Raw genomic sequence first — 26,046 nt, 5'->3', positions numbered from 1 at the left:
ATGGCGCTGACCATGAGGCTGGCCCAGTGCAGGAAGGATGCTCCTCCTCCTTCAACTCATTCTGCCTCCAATCCGTCTTGCACCACGTGCCAACCCAGCTTGCCAGTAAGTTGTCCGCTTCCTTTAAAAAAAGTTCTATGAATATTTAGGGGCTTTCCCTCTTTGGTCAGGAGCCTTGTGGCGCAGAGTGGTAAGCTGCAGTACTGCAGCCCAAGCTCTGCTCACAACCTGAGTTTGATCCCAGCGGAAGCTGGGTTCAGGTAGCCGGCTCAAGGTTGACTCAGCCTTCCATCCTTCTGAGATCTGTAAAGTGAGTACCCAGGTTCCTGGGGGTAAAGTATAGATGACTGGGGAAGGCAATGGCAAACCACCCCGTAAAAAGTCTGCCAAGAAAACGTCATGATGCAACGTCCCCCCCCCGCCCCCATGGATCAGCAATGACTTGGTGCTTGCACAGGGGACTACCTTGACCTTGACCTTTTCCCTCTTTGGTGTTGGAGTGCACAATCTGTCTTTTTTAAAAAAGGCTTCTAAAGACAACAGGCTAAGAGCTCATTTGTACTCACAAGAGAAGTGACTACTGTCTCTCTGTAGGATTGTAGCAGTGCTGAGGCCAGTTCCTGTTGAGCCACTCACCTTCTATGTAAGTACTGAAGGGCTTTTCTTTGTGGAACTTCTCTTTGACAACCAAACCAGTCACTAGGATTTTCCAGTATGCTGTGCCATGCTACTGCACCAGAATCCACCTTTCAACAGCATTTCAGAGTCTCTCTACACAAGACGCGTTACACGAGGACGCTCAAGGGAAGGGAGATGCAATGGTTGCTTCCACATGCTCCTTTTTTTTTTTTTAGGCTTTCTCTGTTCCAAAGCCAATTCTTCCCAACCTGCTTTCATAACTCACCTTCCATAGGCAGTGTCCTCATGCATTTCTTGTATGTGTTTGTAGTGGAAGGGGAGGAAAAAGGTCCCAAAACAGAAAGAGCGTTCTTTCTGCATCTCATCACAAATGACATTGGTGCATTCCCACCCAACTCACCTTTCTGTTTTGTTTTGAGCACATGCGGGATTGCACTATATTGTAGCAGGGTTCAAAGAAATTGCTTTATACTATATTGATTATTAACTAATAAGTGCTATAATGTTCTGATTAATGACTGATTGCTAACATTTAAGAATGATTAAATAAAATCCATGCTTGAGTAAAATCTAGCTATGTCAAGTTAGCTAAGACACTGTTGAAACAGGAAATCTATTGCCTGAGAAAAGAGGAAGTATACTACATTGTGTATCTCACAATCTCAGAATAGACTGCTTCAAGGTTAATGAAACTGCTGATTTAAAAGAAATGTCTGCAGTTATGCTGTGTTAAGAAAGGTCGTGTCTGGAGCAAATGATCTTGATGATGAAGCTGAAATGCTGTAAAATTGTAATCAAGTTGTACCACATGCTATGTGATGTAATCAAGCTTAACTATTTTAGCATCTGAGCTGTTTTGAACGGGGCTCAGAATTTTAGTGATTTCTTATATCACAGCTGAGCCAGCCGGCTTAATAAAATCTTTCCTTCTTAAGATTCTGTTTGGTTTCAAGCCCTTGGGAAATCCCTAGTCCTGCTACAATTTCATTGTCCTGTCTTTCAGTTTCTGTAGAAACTGGGCATGCGTATTACTCTACTGCTGATTTCCCAAAGATTTAAATGCAAAAGTGTTTAATAAATATGCGAACAGTAGCGCAATTGCATGATTTCATATCCTATATATAAAAGGTAAACCATGTTCCCTAGCACTCACTTCTTATCCCCGTGGAGGGGCAATATGCAGGGATAAGAAGTGAGTGAGGGGCAAAACGATGTGCCTTTCTGCTGCCTCCTTGGGGTTTCCAGAGGCCTGGAAGAGCTCAGTACAGGCTGGGGGAAGGCTCAGTGTGGCGATAAGGCCCTCCCAATGTCCCACAGTAGCAGGGGTGGTGTTCCCTGCCGCCTCCATGGGACTTGGGAAGGCTGTGCACAAGCCAAGCGGCAGCTGAGGGATCAGAGGAGGAGGGAGCTCCTGATCTCTTCCCCATTCCCCTCTTGACTGATGCTATGGGGAGAGGTGCAAGGCAGGGTTGAAGCTCTGCTAGAGGCTGTTGTATTTTCCAAAACAACAGGCTTTAATGCTAGTTTGAAATAAAATCAGAAACAGCATTCTGTTCCCAATGTTGTTCCTAAACTGATCGATTGCTGAGTGATCCAGTGTAGCAAGCACTGCATCATAATAGCGTAAGGACTATTTTAAAAAGTAAAAACAAAAAGGGGGAGGAATTATACGATCACGCATGCGAGCCAGACACTTGTGTGGGAGGGGTAATGGCAAGAGGAGGGGTTGGAGATTTGTGGGAGGGCACTACAAAAGGGCAAAAAAGCCCCCAGATGCATTGATATGGTAGATAATCATGCGAAAAAAGAGACATAAAAACGAAAATGGAACATAACAAGTTTCACAAAAAACGCTCAAAACCCGGGTTCGTCATGACCTGCTTGCACATGGGAAACGGTGATATATGTATTGAATGAGATAACCCACCAAAATCCTGTTAGCAGGCCATGTCATTAAGGACATGTGGAAGTGACCAGGGCTTTTTTTCAGCTGGAACGCGGTGGAATGGCATTCTGGAACCTCTTGAAAATGGTCACATGGCTGGTGGCCCCGCCCCCTGATCTCCAGACAGAGGGGAGCTTAGATCTAAACTCCCTTCTGTCTGGAGATCAGGGGGCGGGGAGTTTAGATCTAAACTCTCCTCTGTCTGGAGATCAGGGGGCGGGGCCACCAGCCATGTGACCATTTTCTCCAAGGGCAACCCACTGAGTTCCACCACCTCTTTTCCCAGAAAAAAAGCCCTGGAAGTGTTGTCCAATGTTAACCTGGAAGTCGAGTTTTAAAAGACAGATGGAAAGGCTTTGTCAATTTCCCCTCTCTTCAGAGCCTGCAAAGTTAACTTCTGAGAGGATTTATTTCCTGTTTGCCTCTCCGAAGTCTCTGTTGGTTTCCCCTCCAAACCACGAAGTGATGCAAGGGGACAGAAAACAGCCCCTAGGGAAAGTCCCTGTGTGTCAACCTCATATGGGGAGGATTCACTCTGCCCAGGAATTGTGGTTTTAGAGCACCTTTTATCCCCCAGCCCTTTCAGCACTCCTGGTAGTATTATTCACTAGCATCATCCAATCCAGCGAAATGTTCATTCAAAGCGGGGGGGGGGGGCGCTTTTATGTGACTGAAAGACAGTCTGTTTTGGCTAGGCTCATCACTAGCCGGTTAAGTAAGCATGCACTTTACTGAAGTTTATTTTGTTCAAAGATAAGGAGACAAGAGAGTCAGAAATGGGGTGTGTGTGTGTGTGTGTGTTGTTTTTGAATTGGCAGCAGCAGGTGCTGGCTTGTGCAAATTTTTATGCAGGAAATTGCTTCCATGTCCAGTTACAGAAAAGATGGGAAGAAGCAACCTTTGTGGCACCCAGAGTGTTCTTTCTGTTACCGGAATGGATCTCCTTGTGAGTAGGGGAATTAGCGGCAAGGAGAAGGCTATGCAAGAGGGGTAACAAGTGAGATATTCCACCAATACTTACAGCTCCCCCCCCCCCCCCCCCGGGAAACTGAGGAGACAGGTGTTTTCCAAAACAAGGAGTACCTTTATTTAAAGGAGAAAACTCACACATACAAGAAGTAACCCTCAAGCACTCAAGATTCCTAGGAAAGCAGTGGTGAAAATTGGAATAGATTTCAGGGATTTTTGAGTGACAATTACCTAGAGTAGTCCACAGAGGACGAGGGTTTCAAACAGCTGGCATTCTCAACCAGGAGAAGCTCAGAGAGGGGGACTCCGAAGGTACAGCACTTGGATTCAAAAAAGCACACAAAATTTGAGTGGTGCAAAACCCATATTTTTATAGGAAAAATGAACCCTGAGGCTGGAGAGTGACTTCTGCTGTAAGGACAAAGGACCTTAAAGGTCATCTCCTGGGAATGACAAAGGTTTGAGTACCTTTGATTGGTGCTACTGGAGTGTAGCAAAGGAATTAGATCGGTTCCACTTGGTATCTTACAAAGAAACGGGAATTCATTAAGCAGTCTTGGGATTTAGCTAATGAGTTTAGAGATTTGATTAAACGTCCCCAGGATGAATTTTAAATTTATCAGAGCCTGATTGCAGGATAGGATTTAATCAATGGGAAGAGGGGAGATTGGAATGTACCAGGGGATGACTTACAAGCACCTTTATTGTCAAGGATAGCACATTCCACAGCGTGGCGAGGCAGGGGCCAATCACACCCAGTCACGTGGCTTTTACTAACATTCCATTCATGACTCATTCTACCGGGCGGGATCCAACAACGTTTTGCTCAGCTGGCTGGCATCCTAATGCAAATTAAGGCGCATCAGGTTCAATGGCTTACGAGTTTGATCATAAGCAGTTATTAAAAATGGCGGAGGCTGGACAGACTGCTCACATTTCTTGCCTGCAAAGACTGCTCCTCAGAGGGTTTGTTTATTTCCTCTTTGCCTCCCAGAAGGTGGCTCTGTAGAGTGGTGAAACTGACAGTGCCTTCCGATCTGTCTTTTGTATGTTTGTGTGTGATATAGAAAATTTATTTTAAAAGAAAAGAGATAATAGCAGGAAGTGCACAAAAAAACTTAGACAAGAACTACATTTGAAATTCGATTAAACTGATAAAAAAAATACAAGCAGAATATATAATAACACAACTTAATTATACAATAACTCTCCTTCCTTCTCCTTGGTTACTTATACCCAAACTTTGATTTCAACTATTTTAATTAATCATTTCCCTATGTTTTATCTTCTTATCTTTGCTTCGAGTTACCTTAATTAATCTTAATTTTAGCCTAAGTAGTCAAGGAAATCCTTCCATTTCCCCCAAAATTCAGCTATTGGTCTACCGATCTGTCTTTTAAAACTCAGCTTCATGGCTCACATTGTGTCTCCTTTCACTTGAGTATCCTTGTGTCAGAGGTCTCGTATAGAGAGATTTTCAGTGGGGCAGGCTTTGAATAAGAAGGTGGGGTTTGCTGGCAAGTGCATTTCTGATAAATTCCACTAGACGGACCAATATCATTTTACATATTCAGATAGGAAAAGCCCATTTCTTTTGAGAAAAGTGATGTAACCTCTATGTTCATCTCATTTCTTTTGTTCCAGAAACACCCTTTAGGACATGACAATATTACAGAATATGATATATTGGCATATTCCTGGTGGAGATTTATGAATGACTCTGCTACGCCCCCACATTGGCTTGTGCAATTTCCAATGGTCAAGGTAACCTTCACAGTTGTGTCCTCCAAGGATGGCTACAGATCCCAGAGAATCCACTCTGTCTCTTTCCCAAATACTTTTTCTGTCTCCCTAAGTTGGCTGTGTGTTCAGGGTTGGACTAAAAAGTTCAGGGGTGGATTAGGTTGTTAAAAATTACTTTGATCCCATGTAACATGGGTAGACAACATGTCCAGATGTATCACACGATCAGCTCATGCCACATGATGCACTGGGAGGCTCTGAGGAACCCTTGGGCGGCTACCACTACCTTCTTATCTGCCACTGTATCCTCCGGAGAGAGAAGTGAGGAGGCAAAGGCTACTGTGCTTGCATTTGAACTGTCCTCATAATGAAGAAGAGGGGGAAGCAACTGCTCCCACTCACCAACAGGGTCTGAGTGCAAGTGCTGCCTCCTGCTCTCCTCTCTGCAGATGTGGCAGCATTGATTTAGATTAACCTGTTACCTCTTCTTCTACCACTGGCAACTTAGGGTCAAGCCAAGTATAAGAAGCCCTGAAGACCATGGCCATGCCCTTTAGTGGCTGCAGTGGCCAGTGGCCCATCTGAGTAGTGGCCCACCAAGATGTTTCCTAGTTAGTTAAATGGCCAATCTGCCCCACTGTACCCCATGGTGCGAGGAACAATTGAACCATTTGTAATCCTTAATTCTTAATATGTTGTATTACTGGCAGGAATGGATAAGCATAAGATAAAAAGTGAAAATGTCCAGGTATTTCAGGAGGATCATGTACTGGAGTCATGTTATTAGCAGACCTTCCCAAGACTCGTGTTCAATCATTGACACCTGCAAAGAATTAAACCCCCCGCATTTCAACAGAAATAGTTTTGTCCATCTGAAATTCTGTGTCACAATTATTAGCTTTGCAGATTCTATGGGAGGTTATATAACACAGAGCCCTAACATGCAAACAGTTTTGGGATGGTGTTTTTCTTACATCTAGGCAAGCTCTTCATTTGAAATGTGGTGCTGGAGGAGAGTTTTCAGATACCAGGGACAGCCAAAAAGTCAAATAAGTGGGTACTAGATCAAATCAAGCCTGAATTCTCCCTAGAAACTAAAATGAGAAAACTAAGGCTATCGTACTTTGGTCACATAATGAGAAGATAAGATTCTCTAGAAAAGTCAGAAAAGAGGAAGACCTTAATCAAGAGGGCTTGACTCAATAAAAAAAACCACATCCTCCAGCTTGCAGGATCTGAGCAAGTCTGTTAATGATAGGACGTTTTGGAGGTCTTTCCTTCATAGGTTCAGCATAGGTTGGAGGCGACTTGACGGCACATAACACACAGGTGATCTCTGTGTAAGCATCTCCTGATCCTCATGAGGAGGCCCATCTCTTGTTTTGTCTCTGCAGGCCACTGTGAGAGCCATGGACACCATCACAGATTACCTGATGAAAACATATAATGGAAGCATCACACAGTTCACATTGATAGGTAGATCAATGGTACGTATGAGTGGCCTGACTAAGCACATTGTTCATTGTCTCTTGGCGGCATTGCTGCTTATATATGCATCATCCGACCTGAGTGCTGTTCTGTGACACTCCAATAGTTGTTGAGTTGACTGTGTGTCTTTCCTCCCACAACCTTTAAGCTTTTAGTCAGTCTGCTTTCTTCTTCCTGCAGAATGCATGGACCGCTTGGCTGACTGCAGCAGTTGACAGGAGGGTTGCTGCAATTATTCCCATTGGCATGGATTATCTCAACTTTACTGAGGTGAGACTCAAATTGCACAAGTAACCCAAGGAAGATGTCCATATAAATTGCAGGTTGGTTACAAACTGTAAGCAGCAAGCCTGAATATTTCATAAAATTATTTGTGTTCTTTTGAAAACTGTATAGCAAATATTTGGTTGCAAGCATACTCTCAAACTGTTTTCCCATGGCTGTCCCATGGTCTCTCTCCCCAGAATTTGATTTAAAAAATGTTTTCCTTCTTCATTTCCATGGCAATGCAGAACTGAGGAACATTATAAATCCATTGAAGTCAACTGCCTTAGAAGGGACTAAATCTGCTTAATATGCATAGTCAATTGTCTTGGGTTGGCTGGGGTGGGTTGAGAGGAAGCTGAATGGCTGGTCACACTAGTATTTCCCCCTTGCACATTCTATATGCCAAAGCTGAGAATGTTGGTGTTAACTGAGTTTTTTAAATGTGATCACTGTTGTTTTTCTCATACTGTTTTTTTTTCTCAAGAGTAGTACTCTTGAGAGGGTAACAGGAAAAGGAGGGTCAGGTACCTCAGGATTTGGAGGAGGAGGAAAAAGTATCTCCGGATTTGGAGGAGCACCCAATACAGGAGGTGGGGCATGGAAGGAAGTAACCCACAGGAGCAGGAAAATCAGGAGACATTCTGAGCCTCTGATGCTAAGCAATCTGCTCCAAGATCTCCCAATAGATATTCATTCTGGACCACTGGATCAAGGACTACTTTCCCGGCCTCCTCAGATTCCTTAGGCCCCCATGGATGAGAAGACTCATGCTTCTTCTCCCCAATATAGGAGAAGGCACAAGCTGGTAATTGGGGATTCTCTACTGTGAAAGGTAGAGTGTAAAGTGTGCTGCTGACTAGACTTGTTGTCTCGAGAGGTATGCTGTCTACCAGGTGCACTCATCCAGGATGTAACAGAAAGAGTAGGAAGACTCATCAAGCCCACAGATTACTATCCTTTTTTGCTCATTCATATGAGAACAAATGATACTGCCCAGCATAGCCCAGAATGCATTAAAAGAGACTATGTGGCTCTGGGTAAAAAAGTTAAAGACCTGGGAGCACAGGTTGTGTTTTTGACAGTTCTTCCTGTCAAAGGCCATGGTTTAGGAAGGGAAAGAAGAATACTGCAAATAAATGACTGGCTACATAGAGGGTGCATCAGGAAAGGTTTGGTTTTTTGGACCATGGCTTAGGGTTTTGAGATGAAGCTCTTCAATCAAGAGAAGGTTTGCACCTCATAAGGGTAAAAAGGGGTTTTGATCAGTGCCTTGCAAACCTGATAAGGAGGATTTTGAACTAAGTCCTATGGGGGAGAATGACAAAAATTCAAAGCCTGTAACCAGAGATGAGAACACTAAAGATTTGCATGAAGTGGCACATATGCTGGGAAACATTCACTCGCAGGTAGGTACAGAAACAAAAAACTCAGGGCATATAACACACGGCTTCCGATGCTGCCAGGCCCTGGGGCCAAGCTCAGTGGTCACCTCGGCTGAGGGCTCACACTGATTATTACTAACATTGTCTGATCTGGTCAGGTATCTGGGAGTGCTGGGCTAGGGTTCTAGCGCCTCCCTCTGGTTCCAGGGCTGCTGCCAGGCCCTGGGGTCAAGCCCAGTTGACACCTTGGCTGAGGGCTCACAGTGTTCTCTCCTTTTCTCTCTTCCTTAATTTTTGTTTGCTGGCACAATGAGGCTTTGGCCGGGGGCTAAGGGTGGTCGTGGGAGGAGTGCAAAGATTGTCCTGGTTGCCCCATGGGAAGCAGTGTGGGGCAGAGCTCTGGGGCAGCAGAGACTCCTGCTCCCCCCAAATTATCTGTGGGGGCTGCGGAGGAGGCTGAAGAGCTCTTGCCGCAGGGGGAAGAAGAACTCTTTAAACTGTTTGAGGAGGGGGGGGTGAGGGATCCATGGAGGAATAGTTGGGGTTTGACCAAACGTCCATCCCATCCCCATCCCAAACTCCTGGTGCTGTCCCTGCCTGCAGTCCATCCCTCACTCGGTATTTCATTGTCAGCTCCACGGTGCAGGCAGTAACCCTTTGTAATTCCTCTCCTGGAACAGTTAGTGGGCCATTATTCAAACTCTCTGTATGGAGGCACTTTCGGGCCCTTCCAAACAACCCCCGTGTGGTGGGGTGCCATGTCTGTAATGGCCTGGTGTGCAGGGGCAATGACCCGAAGTACCTGTCATCGACAGTCCTGACCAGGCACCTGAAGACGCACCACCCAAGACTGTGGTCTCCGTCCTCGGACAGTGAAACATTTGGCGGCGGGGGGGGGGGGGAGACAGAGGGCCACCAGTTCCTCTGAGCTGGGATCAGTGGGAGGGTCACCAGAATCTACCCCAAGCAAGAAGCCTTGCCCCGAGGGTGCTACTGGTGGGAGCGGAATGGTCAGGCAGGCCACCCTTGGGGAGGTTGTTCCATCGGGGTCAGGGATAGTGCTGTTGAAAAGGGTGAGGTCAAGGGCTCAGGAAGTAGGCATTCGTGTTGTGGCAGAGATGATTGCTCTGAAAGGATTCCCCCTATCTGTCGTGGAGGGTGTGGGCTTCCAAAGGCTTCTCCAGCACTTTGCCCCATGGTTCTCCATGCCGTCATGGTGCACCGTGGGATGTCAAATCCTGCTTGCCCTCTACCAGTCAGTGCAAGACATGGTCGCAGGGAGCTGTCGGTTGCCAAAGGCTGTGCAGTACTCTTCACGGCAGACCTCTGGAGCAGCTGCCATCACAGCCCCCACGAACTACGAACACCAAACATGTTTGTCAATGGGACATGTTCATTACTGTTTGTCTGTTCATGTTCGTGGGTGGCAACAAACCAAGAACAGTGTGTTCGGGTTTTTTCCCCATTCGTGCCCATGTGTAATCTTGACAGGCTGGAAAACTGGGCTAAACCAAAATGAATTTCAGCAGAGATAAGTGTAAATTTCTGTATTTAGGTAGGAAAAATCAAATGCATAATCATAGGATGGGGAGACTTGTCTTGGCAGTAGTATGTGAGAGAAGGATCTAGGGGGTCTCAGAAGACCACACACTGAATATGAGTCAGCAGCTTGATGTAGTAGCTAAATAGGCAAGTGCATTGGATGTCTCTCCATTATTTTGTGCTGTATCAATAGTGGCATAGTGTCCAGATCATACAACGTGATGGTATCACTCTACTCTGCTCTGGTTAGACATCTCCTACAGTATTGTGTTCAGTTTTGGACACCACATTTAAGAAGGATATAGACAAGTGATGAAGATGGTGGGGGGTCTGGAGACCAAGTCCTATGAGGAAATGTTGAACAAGCTCAGTATATTTAGTCTGGATAGGTGATGACTGAGAGATGATATGATAACCATCTTCAAGTACTCGAAGGGCTATCATATAGATGGGACAGAGTTGTTTTGCATTGCCACAGAAGGTTGAACCAGAACCAATGGGTTGAAATTATATCCAAAAAGTTTTTGGCAAAACATTGGGAAGTACTTCCTGACAGTTAGAGTGGTCCTTCAGTGGAACAGGCTTCCTTGGGAGGTGAAGGTTTTTAAGAAGAGACTGGATGGCCTTCTATCTGACAGCACTGCTGATTCCATGATCCTAGACAGATCATGAAAGGGAGGACAGGAAGAGTTACACCAGTGCTTAATTCTCGTGGCCCCTTCTTACATGTCTAGGGGTAGTGCTGATGGCCACTTTGGGCCAGGAAGCACTTTTCTCCAAGCCAGTTTGGCTAGGTGTCCTGGCAGTGTTCTGTCATCTTCTGGGGTCACAGGGCATGTGTTTGTGGGGGAGGTTGTTGTGATTTTACTGCATTGTGCAAGTGGTTGGACTAGATGACCCTTGAGATCCCTTCCAACCCTATGATTCTGTTTGGAGCTTGTGCAATCTTAATGAGTGGCCCCTTGTTAGTTAATGCCACTGTGGGTTCTTGTGAAATTGCAGCACATGAAATATAGGTGAATTCAATTTTTTTTTCCCTTCGCAGTCGTGACTCTGAAATGCTGTAATTTTGTAGAAGCTGTCATTTTGTGACTGGTATTGACATCTCAGCCACTATTTTGTGACCATCTCCACCATTCAGGCTGCCATTTTGTGACTGGTAGCTCCTCATAGGTGTTAAAAAAGATTATGTAGCTCCCAAAAATTCTGAGTCTGTTTTCCTCTTCAACACTCACTCAAGTCTCATGATTTTAATTTTGTGCAGAGTTTCCGCCACCAATTCCGAGCATATTGTGGCTGGTCTTATATGTTGAAACCATTGTACGAGATGAATATAACTCAAGAGTTGGACAACCCCCGTTTCAGTGATCTGGCTTCGCATGTGGACCCACTGGGTGAGCAAATGCTATCCTTGTCGATACAGACTGAACTTCTAGAGATAAAAAACCAGGAGTGGGAGGGAGAGTATCAGAAGGGCTGATTGACATTTGTCCATGATTGAAACAGCTGCTCTTCTCCTATATTCTGTGGTGGCTTTTCTTCCATTGTGGAGTCAGGATAGAAGTGGGACTTGCATGCACTTGCCATGTCAGTAAGCTTTGGATTTTCCCTTTCCAGCATACAAAGAGTGATACAGAAATGTATCCAAGTTCATCATCATTGAACCGGGGGATGAAGTCTCCATGCCTGACAACACACATTATTACTTTTCCAGCCTTGAAGGAGAGAAGATTCTCCGGTGAGTTTATACTCCAAAAGTATACTCCTTTCTGAAGGCCAACTTTTTTTTCTTATTCCTAATGGAGAAAGTGGCGGTAATGGCAAATTTCTCAAGAAAGCAGAAACATTGTCACTAGTTTAATTTTTAAAGAAGCAAGATATTTTAAGATGGTGCATGGCAATTAAATTAATTATGTCAATGTTTCCACCCATGTTCAAAGAGCACCTCTGGTGTGCTTAAGTTGTATATTGACAGTTTTCAGCACAAGAGTCACTCAGTTTTTATAACCAGCAGTCTGATTAAAACCTTTCCGTTTCTGTGTAGAATGTGTGCTGGGAGTTCTGTGCTTGGAAACAAATCCTTGGGCACGTGGAGGCCCAATTTAGATTAGAAATGGAAGGAGAGCTTTTTAATTTCTGCTGCATATAATTTTCCATAGAAATATGCCTAGGGAATTCTTATTTGTCCCCCATTTGTGTACTCCTCTATTCTGAAAAGACCACGAACACTGGTAAAAGTGTGTGGGTTTATTTTTAATTCTAGTATATACACACTTCCATTCTGTCCTCAGTTCTTTACATGTCGAAAAGCACTTCCCTTTTTCAAAGCTGCCTTGGGAGGGGTTTCTAACTTTATGTTGTTATGCAATTGTGTTGCTAAGTATTCCATTCTTGATAGAAAATATGGTTTTTGGCATACAAATTGTAAATTTGTGATTTTAAAAGTATTTCTTTCTGTTGTGACATATAGTGTACTTTTGCAAGGATTCATGCTTATCAACATTATGAGAATTTCAGCTCCCCATATCCTTGTTTTCTAAGGGGGGGGCGCTTTTTATCTGAATCTCAGCAATTGGGGTGTTTTCTTCTGGTTCCTTTTCAGCGTCATCCAAAACCCTAATTACAGACCCGATAATCTGTGGATACTGTTAGATGCCGTACTCCTTTTCCACACTAAAATCACAAATAATGAGTGACGTCTCTTAGTCACTTGGCAGATAACAATGGTAAGAAAAGTACATATACTCTGAAAGTCATCCCCTGAAAGGCATAGACAGGGAACTGCTACTTGTTTCCTAGTTTACTTTCTATGCCCCTGTTGTAGTGCTGCTGGGAACTGATGTTTGAGGTTCTGTTAAGGGTGACAGCTGAGCTTCCAAAGTAAATGCTTCATTTTGTAACCAAAATAGCAGATTTGTTGTGCAGCCACAGGGTCCTGGCATTGTACTGGTCACCCTTCTAACTTATCCATTCCCTGAAAAGAACCCAACCTCTCAGAGTGGAACTACAAGTGACGAAAGGCACAGGTTGGACACTTGTCAGCTTCCCTCAAGTTGTGATGGGAAATGTAGGCAGCTTGGCGGAATGTTGGACAAGTGACAGTTGAAAAGTCCATTGGACAACAGTCGGAGAGCCAAGCTGCAAGACCAGGATGCCTACATTTCCCATCAAAACTTGAGGGAAGCTGACAAGTGTCCAACCTGTGCCTTTTGTCACTTGTAGTTCTGCTCTGAGTCTCTGTATAGATACTTCTTATGTGAGGACACTCAAGTGAAGGGAAATGCAATGGAGCCAGAAGTAGTAGTTTAAAAGTCAAAGGCTCTGTCAATTTCCCCTCTCCACAGGTGAGTAGTTTGAAAAAACAGGGTCCCATCTTTCCTCAAAGGGTTTGTTAATTGCATCTAATTAACAAACTCTCTGAGGAGCATCTCTGCTAGCTGTCTTTTTAAAGTACCCTCTTGTAGAGAGAAGAAATTGGCAGCGCCTTCCCTTCGGTCTTTTTAAACAACAAGTCCCAGCTAACATTGCTCTCCTTACACGTGAGTGTCCTCGTGTAATAAAGTATTGTGTAGAGACAGTCGCAGGGTAAAATTACAAGTTACCATTATCTGACACACTCTTGAGTTGTGAACATGTCAGCAAAGCATACAGGGCTAACAGCTGTTTGTTTACACTCTACTGAGTATTAAAATAGGTCTCAGCACAAAAAATTCAATGATACTGGATTGTACAGATATGACCAACATGGCAACAGACACTGGTAGAGAGAAGATAAAGAGACCCAGTGTCTACTCCTAATGGAGAAGAAGGAATTAGAGGTTTCTCACTGCAATTCGGAGCTAGATTTCATCGCCCCTTCCTTTAGATTGTGATGAACCTGTTCATGCTAGCTATTAAGGAAAGAACAAAAGCTCTTTCAGGGTGCCATATGTATCCATCACTGGCCTAGCAGTAGGTAAGAATCAGTCTTTAATTACCCTTGGCTGTAATTGTGCAGTTCATTTATATAGTATTTCTTAATTCTGGAAATCTTTATGCTGCCTCTCCAGAATCCTGCTCGAGGTGATTAACAAATAAAAATAATACTACAGAATCATTATAAAAGATCATTATAAAAGCAAAATAAGCCATTAAAACAGCATAAAATATCCATAAAAGTTACCTAAAACCTGAAGCAGACCACAAATCATCATAAAAATTAGATAAAAGTCAAGTAAAAAGATAAAACCTTTTCTTAAAAGCCTGGGTAAAAATAAACCTATAAGGTGATCTGCTAAGCACTAGAAGAGTCTTAAGGGAACAAAGAAGAGGTGTCACCACTAAAAAGTCTGTCTGTGGTCACCAGCTGCTAGTCCTACTGTAGGTGGGGGCATGAAGAGAAGGGCTTGGGAGGCAGACATTTACAAGTAGATTGCATTATGGGAAGAGGTGGTCCTTCAATTCCCTTGGCCCAAGACATTTATAACCTTAAAGCTAAGAATATTCACTTTGAACTGTGCCTGGAAAGAGATGGAAAGCCGGGGTTGATGATTCAATGAGAGGAAAGAAATTAAATACTGAAATCACATAAATGTATTTCTTACTGGCACTTATAGTGAATTGTTCTAATAAATAACATTATATATGAAATTATCACAATTTTGTGAAACAGTATTTTCTAATAATCCATACATACATAAATAAGCATTCCAAACAATGACGGTGTGAAAACTTACGACCATATACCCCCAGTCCAGTTGCTCAGTCCTGTGGTGCAAAAAGTCCTTAGTAAGCGTTCCACACACTGAAGACGCCGCTGGAAACGGAACTAGACGAGGTGGTAATAATCCTGGTATGGTAAATTTCAAGGTGGAAAATGGAGGAAACTGGGGGACCCAGTTGCCCCCACCCCCCCGCCCTACAAGCGTCCGGTAATTCAACTTGTTTCAAGCACTCTTCCTCAGGGGACAGCTCACAATCCACCTCTACAATAATCTCATCTACAACAAATAAAAAGTACATTCTTATATCAATACTCCCACCACAATTGTGGCTTTAAATTCCTGCAAGCAATCATGCTTACCCAACTCTCAATGAAGAAAAATTCTCATGCATAGATTCAGCGCATATACAGGAGCGGTCATGGTAAATTCACCCCCACATTCAAGAGGATTATATAGTCACATACTGCTTACAATGTAAAAGTAACTCTCTCAATCGCAACTCCCTGAGTCATTGTTAAAGAGACCATGCCAATTGCAATTCCCTGAGTCATTGTTAAAGAGACCATGCCAAAATCACACCCTGGTGGATTAATTGATTTACAGTTATTTTTTGAATTACTCCTTCTGGCTTGTTGATTTTTTGCCGTGACTTTTAGTGGATCTTATAATTTGGTTTTTTCAAAGAAAAAAAGTACACACCAAAGATGGCCTAAGAGGATCTCCTTACTGAAAACTGATTAGCTGCTGCCACCTGCTGAAAAGTTGAAGAATTTTCTCTCTCTCTCTTTCCCCCCCTCCCTCCCCCTCTGGTTCACACATGATGTCATCACACGTGATGTCATCACACAGATTGGTGAGCACGTGTGCCTGGTTGGCTGCAGGCACCGGAAACCCTGGTGCCGCTCCTGACAGGGGCAAAGGTGGGGGAGGGTCTGTAGTGACAAAGGGCAGAAATAATCTTTATCTTTCCCTGGCAAAATATGACCATAGGATTCTGTCCTGTTTTTTTTGTGCTATCTAGTGCATTTTTATCCTGCCCTTCCTCCAAGGAGCTGAGAATAATGTAAATGGTTCCCAATCAGCTTTAGCAATACCAGATGAAGCAATAGCAAGAACAATCATCTTTTTTTATGAAATGAAGCGAAAATTAAATGTATAACGAACATTTCCCTGCCTTTCTCCCCAGTGGTAACCCAAAACAGCTTACATCATTCCCCTCTCTTCCATTTTATCTTCACAACTACTCTGTAAAATAGAATTACTCAGTAAGATAGGTTAGACTAAGAATGTGTGGGTGGCCCAAGTTCACTTGGCAAGCTTCCACTGCAGAGGTGGAATTAAAATCTGGGTCTCCTACATCCTAGTCCAGTATTCTACCCACTACAGTACATTGGCTCTAATAGCTCTGGGAAGTTCTTAAATCCCTTTTGCTTTGTAAAAGAGGGGATATTTTTGATCCTCCCTCTCTGTGCTTCTGTTGTTCCCAATAGGAACTCGTAGCAGCTGACATCATTCTCCTGTCCACCATTTTATTCTCATCATAATAATCCTTGATGGAAGAGATTGGAATATTCTGGCTGGCATTGTCTCAAGTAATTCTACACTCCCAAGATATTTGCAACAGAAACTAAATTTTTTTGCGGCAAGTATTAGACATCACAAAATAAAAAAAAGGCGTTTGAAAATTGGCCATCAACTTCAGGATGATAGTGATTTTCACATTTAAAAAAGAAAAAAAGAATTTCCCCTCCCCACATTAATGCTATTTGCCCACCAGCAACAAAATGAACTTCATAACTGAATAAGGTTTTGAATCTGGGCCTCTGTAAGTTGAGTACTGAAAGCATCACATTACATAGGCATAAGTCTCAGCTTCTGAGAAGCAGAAGCATCTTAATTTCATTTTTCCTCACAAACATCTTTTGCTCTTTCTAGACAAATACCTCTGCAATCATATATTTGAAGACACCCTTAGAACCCAATCTCGTTTACTCTTACCATGCTGACACTGTTGGTGGTACCAGGTAGGGTTCTTCTCACCAGATTGCAGTAAAGACTTGGTCTCAGACAGAGTTTTTTATTGGCAGATAACAAACATCCCATTCTGCCTTTAACATTCCCAGGCGAGACTTCAGGACAAAGATAGCAGCTGGCAATTCATCTCAAAACAACCCTGTAAAATGGATTAAGAGTGATGTTGAGCATGTGGTGAGTATTTGTTTCTTAACATAGTTTAATGATTGAGGAATATATAATTGCAATATAAAATATAATGTGATGATGAAGGCTGACGCTCCCAGAAAGGGACTGTGTCCACTTAATTCTTCCCAACCTTTTCTTCTAGTTGTTCCCACACTTGAGTTTATTAGATTGACCACTTCTCAGTTGTTTTATTTTTAAAGCCATGCCTGTTCTCTTCTGGAACACTTCCTTATGGAGTTGCCAGGCAGTGCTTGCTAACCAGCGGTAGGTGCATGGACGGAGCCACAGAATTGACTATGATACTACGTCACTTCTCATAATATCCTGGATGAGACAGAGTTGCTCTAGGAATCACTGGAAACTCTATGGTATAATCATAGTGTTGTTACTAGAGCTACTCGATGTCACTTCTTGGTATTTACTGTAAGTGATGTAGCACTATACATAGTTTGCATTGTTTTTTTTTAAAAAAAAATTCTCCCACTCCTGTTCAGAGCTGCAACAGGAAACAGCACCTGGCACAGGGGATAACCAGCCTCCAGTGGGGGCTTGGCAGCATGCCTCTATGAGGAGGTCTGGAGGACACCCACTTTGGCTTCATTTTAGAGGGACTGCAAAATAGAATGGTTTAAGATGGCCATAAGTGGATATAGATAGTGTTTCCTGCTGCTGTCTTTTATGGAATAGGGATTTTTTCTTTTCTTTTCTTTCAGTTTATACATCCTAGATGCTGATTATGGCACATTGCTCAATTGTGGACCTAGCCTTACAAAGCTGTCCACTGTTGATTGGTTTAGATCAGTAAGTAATGTTTCAAACAGCATTATTTATTTATTTAACATTTTTAACCCTGCTTTTCTGCCCTCATGAGGCCACCAAGAAGCTAACAAATAAAAAACATACCAATTAAAATATTATCTTAAACGTAATTTAAAGCCACACATAAATACATAATTAAAATATTTTAAAACCAGAATTAAAATAAATACAAAAGATGAAAACAGCAATTAAAACATCATGGAGAGAGTAGGAATCACTAGGGAAATTCCAAGTGAAACAAAACAGACTTCACCTGCTTGTGGACGACAGCAATGGAGACAAGCAAATTCCCCTGGAGAAAGAGTTCCACTACTGACAAGACCCTCTTCCAAGTTGCCACCCACCCAAGCTCAGGAGGTGGGGGCATCTGGAACAGAACCTTTCAAGAGGACTGCAGGGATCAGGTAGGATCATGAGGGAACAGGGGTCCTTCAGGTATCTTGGTGCCAAACTATATAAGGCTTTGAATGTCAGCACCAGCACCTTGAATTGTACCTGAAGAAAATTGGGTACCGCTGCAGATGAGCCAAGAGCAGAATGATATGTTCCCTTCACCCACTCAGGTCAACATCTGGGCTGCATCATTCTGCACCAATTAAAATTTCTGAACATTTCCCAATTTCTAAACATTTCCCAAATAGATGTAACCACAGCATACCCCATAGTGGCTAGATCCTTTCTGCCTAGGAAAGGCTGCAGCTGGTTAGTCAGTCAAAGCTTGTAAAAGCCACCCCCCCTCCAACTGCAGCTGCCACCTACTTATCCAGCATTAGCTGGATCCAGCAAGAGCACCCCCAAACTATGGACCTGCGTCTTCAAGGGCAGCGCAGGTGACATCTTAAATCCTGGGTCAGACTTTCTGCTCACCAGTAGCACTTCCATCTTGTCAGGATTAAGTGTCAGTCTGTTAGTCATCCTCTGATCTCCGCAAACATATGTAAAGGCTCCACCTGAGCATCTTGCTTCTGCTGCTACGCAAACTACCTAGTGGGTGGGTGAGGAGTCCAGAGCAGAGAGAAAGAGGGGGGGAACAGGAGTTGATGGCCAGCAAGAAGACTTGCCCTGAGGGTGCTACATGTGGGAGTGAATCGCCCAGGCAGGCCACTCTGCTGGAGGTAGTCCACTCCGGGTCTGTGACACTGCCCAATATAAAAGTCAGGGGGAGAGCTCAGGCAGCAGGCACTAGAGCAGTGGCGGAGATGATTGCTCTGGATGGACTCCTGTTATCTATCATGGAGGGTGTGGGCTTTCGGAGGCTGCTGCATCATTTTGCAACCTGGTTCTCAATGCCAAAACAGAGGACCATTGGCTGGCAAGTCTTGCCAGCCCTCTACCAGGATGTGAAAGTGAGGGTCATGAATAGAGGTGGGCACGATCCCAAAAAAAATTACTGATCAAGCTGATTGGGGATCGGCGCTGGCAACGACCCCAAATCACTGATCCACACCTATCATCTCCCGTTTCTGATCCAGGGATCGGGGATCGGGGAGGCCAAAGTGGAGGGGTGCCCCACTGTTCCCAGCTATGTGGGAAGGTGGGGGGGTGGCTCATCACCGGGCCCAGCGGGCACGGGGAGGCGACGTTCACACACACTTAGACCAGAGGGGGGAAAAAGATTTTAACCTGGCGACGAGCCACCTCCCCTCAGGGAGCGGACATTCACACACACACACACACACACACACTTAGAGCAGGGGGGGAGTTTTTAACCCGGCAACGAGCCGCCTCCCCTCAGGGAGGGGACGTACACACACACACACACTTAGAGCAGAGGGGGGGGAGTTTTAACCCATCCCTGCCTTTCCAAATAGAGAGAGAGACCCCGTTAACATGTTTTAGCCAGCTTTTTTAAAAAAGCAGGGACAGAATCCTCCATTCCTCCCCACCCGATTTTAAAAGCAGCCAGTCTTCCAAAAGCATATTTTAAACACACACAGAGCCATAAATGAGGTTTTCCCACAAAATACAGTGTTTTAAAAGCAGGTAAAAAACAGAGAGTGACAGACAGAAAAACAGCCATTCCTCCTACAAAGCCCCTTTTTTTAAAAAAGCAAAAAATGTTTGGAGTGCCCATGGCTACAGAACACCCCCTTCCCCCTCCCTCCCCTGGGTCTCTTCTCCCAACTGGTGAGTGAGTTGCTGCTCCGTGGTTGGAAGGAAACCCTGCTAATCAAGGAAAACTGGGCTTCCATTCGGGTTTCCAGGACAACAGAAGGAGGGCAAACACAGCTCAGGCATTCCCCTGGTTCCGTTGCCCGGGAATAGATTACTGGTACCTGATTGTCTGGATCCCCAATCAGATACTGATCGCCCTGATCAAGTCCCGATGAAGGCCCCCCCCAAACGCTGGATCGGTCGCCATGGACAGCACCGATCCACCAGGTCTCGATCGCATGAACGCCATTATCGTGGGTATTTTTCTATCGTAATGCTGATTGTTCCCATCTCTAGTCATGAAGAAACTGAAGGGTGCCAAAGGATGGACCGTCTACTTCATGGCAGACCTCTGGAGTGGCCATCATCATGGCTACCACAGCTCAGTGGTGGCAAATCCCCATAATGCATTTAGATTATCCCCCACAACATACACCCTGTGAGGTGGGTGGGGCTGAGAGACCTCCAGAGAATGGTGACTAGGGAATTGGGGGAATTGTTTTGTGCACCTGTCCTGCCTGCTATCACTCCCTGACGGGGTGGGTGGGTTCCGTCAGTGCTACCATGGCCAGCCAGCAGGTTGGTCATGTGATCAGCCACGTCTTCTAGGGCAGGGGCAGAACCATTTCTGAGCATGTTCTGTTGCCCCTCCTTAGCGGTACTGAAAGAGGCATCAATTGAGGGCCCTTTTTGCCTGATGCCTATAAGCTGCACCTGATCATGCTGGGATGTGCACCATGAAGGGCGGTGGGACTTAGAACAGCCTCCCTCCAAGGAGAGGGAGGCATCCTTCTCATTTGCCACAACCGGCAGTTGGGTGATGTCTGTGGCCACCGCTCCTCAGCACAAGGGACAGTGTTACACATACGGCTGTGTGGGACCATGAGAGAGTCCCCTGTCATGGTACTTGGTGTATCCCTCACCCCCCGACCTAGAAGGAATGAGTTCCATTGTTGCCACCATGACTGGCAGGTGGGTGAGTGATGTCTGTGTCCACCACTCCTTGCCAAGAGGGATGGCTTTGCACATGAAATTGTACAAGATGGTGGGAGGGCCCCTGGTCTATGGGACCTGTGGTCTCCTCCACACCGGGGGGAAGGAGTTCCATCCTTGCTGCCACAGCCAGCAAGTGGGTGAAGTCTGCGGCTGCCACATCTTATCCTAGGGACTTAGAATGGCCTCCTCAAAAGATGTTGAAGGTATCCATGACTCCCAGCTCATCTCAGAGGTGTCTTAGAAAAAAATTCATGTACTCAGACAATGTTCTAATATGTCATAAGATGAGAATATGCAGCAATGAAATACTGTCATAATGTGCGAATATGCAACAATGATATGAAATACTACGATAATTGTGTGATGCAGAGATTTTGGGTGGGTTTGGTTTGATCGACAGGCATGTCTTCTGGGGAAGAGGGGCCTCGCACTGTTGAGATAATAAGCTGTGGGAGGATAATAGGACCCCCCGAACCCTGCTTGCAGGACTTAGAATAGCCTCATCCCAAGAAGGGGGGGGGGTGTCTGTCAGTGCCACTACGTCCAGGAGGTGAATTTTGTTGGCAGCCAGTCACTCACCACTTCTCGGCTCGAGGGATGGGTATCAGTCAGTCTGTTTCCCATCCAGAGGGGTACCCCGCATACCATCCATGGAACTTGCGCTCTATTTGAAGGAGTTACTCTTACCTTCCCAACCATGGGGAGGAGGGGGTGGCCACCGACATGACCCATACGCTGGACGTGACAGTGATCACCCTTTGAGGTGTGCGGGCAGGCATGGGGGGTGCCAGATGGCAGCCAAACCCACCACCCTTGAGTTGTGAGGTGGCCGATTGCCTCCCCCAGCCTGCGAGGAGGGGGCGGTCACCTACATGACCCATACACTGGACCCGATGGTGATTGCTCCTGGGGACATGAGGTTGGGCACAGGGAATGCCGCCAGGTGGCAGCCAAACCCCCCACCCCCAAGATGGGAGGTAGCTGACCACCTCCCCCAGCCTACAAGGAGGGAGCAGTCACCGACATGACCCAGGTCTGGGGGTACATCACCTCAAATGGAGGCATAAGGCAATTGACATTGATTGTTCCAGTTCTATCGAATGGGACTTTCCTGGGGGCACCAGCTTTGGGGCTCTATAATTCAGAGATCCATATTTCAATCTTTACCAAACTTGGAGGGTGGCTAGAGGAGAGCCTGCTGAAAACTCCCTGTGAGTTTGGGCTCTCTGAGTCTGAAGTGGGGGTGTTCTCTGCTCTGACAAACCATGAACCATGAACCAGTTTGTGAACCAGGTCAAATTCGGCAAAGTTCGTGGTTCATGGTTCATTAAATGGAATTAATCATGAAACACGCAGGTTTTTTTTTTCCAGTCATGCCCATGTCTAATAATGAGCATATTTTGTAATTTATAGGTAATGGATATGTACAATGAGGAAATTTTTGTAATGCTTTATTCAGAATTAATATTAAATTTTGTTACATTGTTGGCTATAGTGTTGCTCTAGTCAGCTATCACGGTGGTTTATTTCTGATTCAGAAATAGGCATGCACTTAAGAGGCCCTTGGATTGTGGTATGCATCAGATCATTTATTTCCTTGAAAAAGTTACACCTCAATAATGTTTTAGGTTCATTATGGCGACAGTACACAAGTGATACTGTTACAGAATTTTTGTTTCCAATTTAATCCTCTATTGCAGCTTAACCATCTTGCATATTTGTCTAACTCAACAGAAAATTATGCCATCCATTAATGCTACATAGATAATTAAAGGAGAACAATTATACGAGTCCATTAAATATATATTTTGGCCATCATCCAATACACCCCATCTTTGAACTACACTCATGTGAAGTTGGATAGTTTAACCATTCTCAGACACTTTTGCAGCTGTGCCTCAGCACATAATGTCCATTGATGTGGGTTAGATGGCCATATTATTTGTTTCTTTGTGCAGAAAAAAAATCTTTACAAGAAGGAACTGGAAATTCCAGGAGAGGGATGGAGGGCCTTCTACATTCAGGTAGGTTCCTAGTTTCAGTAGCTCTTCCCTTCTCCTTGCACTGTCCAGATGCAAGATTTACTCCTAACAGGTACATACATAAATGGTTATGTCCTCAAATGATCATAAATATCCTAAGGCATAACCAAAAACAGGACTTTGCATCTGTATAACCATAGACTACTGTCTGCTTACCTAATTCCATCTCTCTTATGTGTCTAATACCCAGGATTCCCATCAAGTCCAAAGGCCTTTAAGCCTTTGATAATCCAAAATGACTCCTATACTTGAAAGCTGCTTGGTTAAATCTAGTTTCTGAGCCCTTAGTACATTTCTCCATAGACCTACTAGACTATCAAAGGCATCATTTTGAACGGAACTGCAATTTTTTCACAGGTTGTCTTCACCAAAGACATGTTTGAACAGGACTGGGTACTAACATCAGAAATCTACATCATCCCGCAGACTTTCCCATGTCCTGATTGCAACGGTGATGGATGTCATGGAAGCTTGGTCTGAAAACCTGCAAGAAAAGTAGTTAGTGATTCATAAAAGGATTTTGGTGGGGGTTGTAGATTAGCTCAGTCTCTTATGCGGTGTAACAAGGAAAAAGGTACAATATGGAAATGTGTTGATATTGTAGCTCTTGTGGTTTTAAAATGTAAACAGGTTTGTTCTCAGTGTCAGAATATTGGACTAGGATTGGAGAGCTCTGAGTTCCAGTCTCCACTGGGCCATGAATCTCATCACCTCAGCTTGGAGAAGTTACTCTGTCTCGGTTTATCTACCTTAGTGTGTTGTCATAAGGCTAAAAATTGGAGGCTGGACCAGCATACATGGTGCAGTTTGAAAATAGGTGGGAGAAAAGTCACAGAATAAGAGCAAAGACACTACTGATATCAGTCTAGGCATAGATAATGTAAGTCTGAGAGAATCAGAGAGTGGGAAAACCTCCCTGAAGACCACTAAGCATCATGGCTGAGCAGGAATTTTCACCTGGACGTCTCAGTCCATCTCTCTAGTCAGTGCTCTTCACTGAGGCCATTTTCTGTCTTCTCTTGTTCCCACATTTTCTAAGAGCAATACTAGATGAGATGCTGATCTAACATCTTTGATTTGCAAAAAGCATTCATGCAAGGAGGAGGAGTTTAGCACTTACCTCACTGCCATTTTCTTTATCTCAATTCTACTTTCTCCAAAGCTGCAGTTTACCACGCTGGGGAAAACATATAAGATGAAGTAATGGAAATTGCTAAAAAGGCTTGCTGAAAACAATCTTTCTTGTAATGTGGGTCCATTCTGAAATGGGCCACACACAGACTCAATTTATAGTCAATTGTGGGTACTTCAGGGTACCACAGTGGAGTCCCCATCAGTTTGGTCATTGGTTGCTTTGAGTGACATGGTCCACCAGGCTGCAGAGCAAAGAATTTCAATCCAATTTGCATAAATGGGTCGAAGTTCAAATTCCAGCTCAGCCACAGATGCCCTAGGAAATCTGTGCAACGATACCACAGGGCCATAGCACCACTTTGGTAAAGTGCACCATATATCTTATAGACTCATTACAGAAATGACTAGCAAAAATTCCTTTCATATCATGTTATCATGTTATCATTTCCACTCTTTTCAATTCTTCTACTTAATAAATACTTTCTTTGAATGAAATTTGAATGATTGCAGTTTATGGTTTGCCTAGAAGAAAGTTATGGAGCCTGGACAGCTGTCGCAGCAGGCAGACGACCAGGGAACCAGGGAAGCTCTCTGTAGACTGTCATTACTCTGTAGACTGTCAGTACAGGTTCCCTCGGAAGGGCCCAAAGCACCCAACTGACCCCTTTTGTTTACTCCTTCCTTGTAGGTTTTAACCTATATGTGACCAAATGAGACATGAGGACTCATGCAGAATAATAAACAACTTTATTTAACAGGTTTAGTAATAACTGGTGTTCAAAACTTTGTAAAATAAAGGGAATGGTAAAGGTAGGTGAGCAACAAAATAAAATACCCTAATGTGTCTAACTAGACTGTTTCTAGCTGTCTCCTGGTGACTGGCTTCAAACTGACTCGCCCTTTTTGGATGAGGGATCCCTCCATCTGCAGCAGCCACTCCTCAGCTCTGCTCCCTAGGAGTGAACGCCCTCCCATTGTGGTTAGGCCTTTTATCCCTTCTCTCAGGCACCATCCCTCTACTTCTCTGTGGTGCAATTTTCCCTCCAAATCCCATTAACCAATCATAGGGTCCAAAGGGGATCTGGGAAATGTAGACCCTGTAGTCACTCTAATACAGGCTTCTCAGGAGTCACTAGGCTTCACTACATAGGAGCAGGTTCATAACAGCAGTATGGCAACACTTTGGCTGGCTTGACCAGGATAAAGGTGGCCAGGCCGGGGAAGCACCAGGACACTGCTGTAAGACTTGCTCCAGGTACCCGGGGCATTTAAAAACAGCTGTAGGCTGGGAGAAAGGAGGCTGGAAGTGGAGGATGCAGGAAGATAATGAAGCAGAGAAGAAAGCGCAGAACAAATGCCAGTGAAGGTGTGGCAGCTGAGGATACAGCTGCCAGACCAAAGCCTCACAGGCCAATGATGTAGGTGGTGTGGGTGGTCTGAGAAGGCAGTCAGTCAGGGCTCCCAGCCAGAAGACAGCTGGAGCTGCTGAGATAGCGTACCAAGAGGAGGTGGAGACAGAAAGGGAGCCAGCAGCCAAGGGCCACTGATAGGGCATAAGAGCTAGAGAGAGAGAAGAGACCATGGGGAAGAGTAACTGGGAAGACATGGAGGTTTAAGGGGAGCACCAGAGAAGGAAGTGAGAGAGGAAGCTACTCATCAAAAGGGGAAAATCCACATCTACTCCTATGGACCCAGCCTCTCATGTAGTAGCCTGGGACCTGCTCTGATGCCAGGGACACCTGTCACACAATTCATGTCACTGGATATGGTTGAAGAGGGCAAAAAAAGGAGGCAGAAAAGAAGTGGGTTGGACAGCAGGAGTAAAGGGCTTCCTCCACATGTCCCACATCCCCAAGCTTGGAAAAATCACCCTTCTAGTCATTATTGTGTGCTCAGCCAGAGCCATTGGGGTCCACTGAAGGGAAACACACCGTCCTTAAAAACCATACTCGCTTAAGTTTGCTGCTGAACCCATACTTTGCAGGTTTGACTACCACTACTGCTATGAACTCTCCGGGTAG

General features: G+C 44.6%; 1 pseudogene; it reads left to right on the top strand.

The window, feature by feature from the left end:
• Positions 1-26,046, top strand: LOC129326323 (autocrine proliferation repressor protein A-like; annotated as a pseudogene).

Source organism: Eublepharis macularius, chromosome 3 (assembly GCF_028583425.1).
Source record: "Eublepharis macularius isolate TG4126 chromosome 3, MPM_Emac_v1.0, whole genome shotgun sequence".
NCBI classification, from domain to species: domain Eukaryota; kingdom Metazoa; phylum Chordata; class Lepidosauria; order Squamata; family Eublepharidae; genus Eublepharis; species Eublepharis macularius.
Note: the sequence above shows the minus strand (reverse complement) of the source record. Positions and strands in the feature narration are given on the sequence as shown.